We start from the raw sequence: 1,152 nt of genomic DNA, 5'->3' as shown, positions 1-1,152 counted from the left end.
TAAAAGGGTCGGTTGGCTAATTATGCCATGCTTACCCTTTGATTTGGTGAGTGCTGTATGGAAATCAAGACATATGGCCAACATAATTTGTGCAAACTAGAAGGGTTGGCTCGCTTGGCCGACCCTCAATCTCAGTTAAACACTAGGTTGCACTAAAATGGCGGACACGGGGACACGTAAATGGTGGTAATATAATAAATATTTCAAATTAAAGATAATTTTACAATCTTTCATTTGATATTTGTAAATAAACACTTTAAAAATATAAAACTCACATAACATTCAAATAAGTACCAAATAAACAACATGAGTATTTTTCAAATATCCTAAGTTAGACTAAATATTTCCAATATTTTAAAACATTTATTTTTTTACTTATAATATCCACTTTTGTTATTTAATATCTTATACATCATTTAAGATGTTTAAATTAAAATATTCAAATTTTGTATTTGGACTTTTTATATCGTCTCATATTTCATACAAAAATTACTAAATTATCTATCAGCACTTTCTAGTTCCTATTATAATGGGCATGTATAATATAAGTCCATTATCCTACAGATTATTGTGGAATGCTTTTATAATTTCAAATACTTATACATTTAATTAAATAACTAAAAGAAGTTTTTTTTTTCAAACCTTTTCCAGATATAGAAGGATACTAGATAATAAGATTTTACTCACTATACCTTCAAATCAATCTATACAACACTTCTAATTGGCCCATATAAATAACACACTAGTGGGATTGCGTTCTTTCACCTAGGCGATGTGGAACAATGAGAAAAACAGAATTCATCTTGAATTAGTTGGCCATACATAAAAGGAACGAGCATGCATCAGAACTCAATGACCCAATAAAGCTACATAGATGTATAAGTGATGTAAATTTTTGGGGTTAAAAACTTAATATTTATATATTTAAATTTGGTGGATGTATAAGTGATGAATGTAAATTTTTGGGGCTTAAAGTTTGAAGAATTGGTGGAATCTTATTGGTTTATAATTGATTTGCTAAAATATTTATATATAAACTTGTTTACAATCTTTCAATATTAGAAATTAGTTTTCAAATATTCAAAAAATCATAATTAGAAAACTGAAATTGGATTCGGATGTATAACAGTTCGATTAAGAATCGGTTCGGGT

The 1,152-nt window shown here is 27.9% G+C and overlaps 1 non-coding gene across 1 annotated transcript; it reads left to right on the top strand.

Annotated features, from left to right (window-relative positions):
- Positions 1-129, top strand: LOC130807120 (U11 spliceosomal RNA). Its single transcript, XR_009040491.1, has one exon. It is a non-coding gene; the product is annotated as a U11 spliceosomal RNA (small nuclear RNA).
- The last annotated feature ends 1,023 nt before the right edge of the window (positions 130-1,152 follow it).

Source organism: Amaranthus tricolor, chromosome 2 (assembly GCF_026212465.1).
Source record: "Amaranthus tricolor cultivar Red isolate AtriRed21 chromosome 2, ASM2621246v1, whole genome shotgun sequence".
Classification (NCBI taxonomy): Eukaryota; Viridiplantae; Streptophyta; class Magnoliopsida; order Caryophyllales; family Amaranthaceae; genus Amaranthus; species Amaranthus tricolor.
Note: the sequence above shows the minus strand (reverse complement) of the source record. Positions and strands in the feature narration are given on the sequence as shown.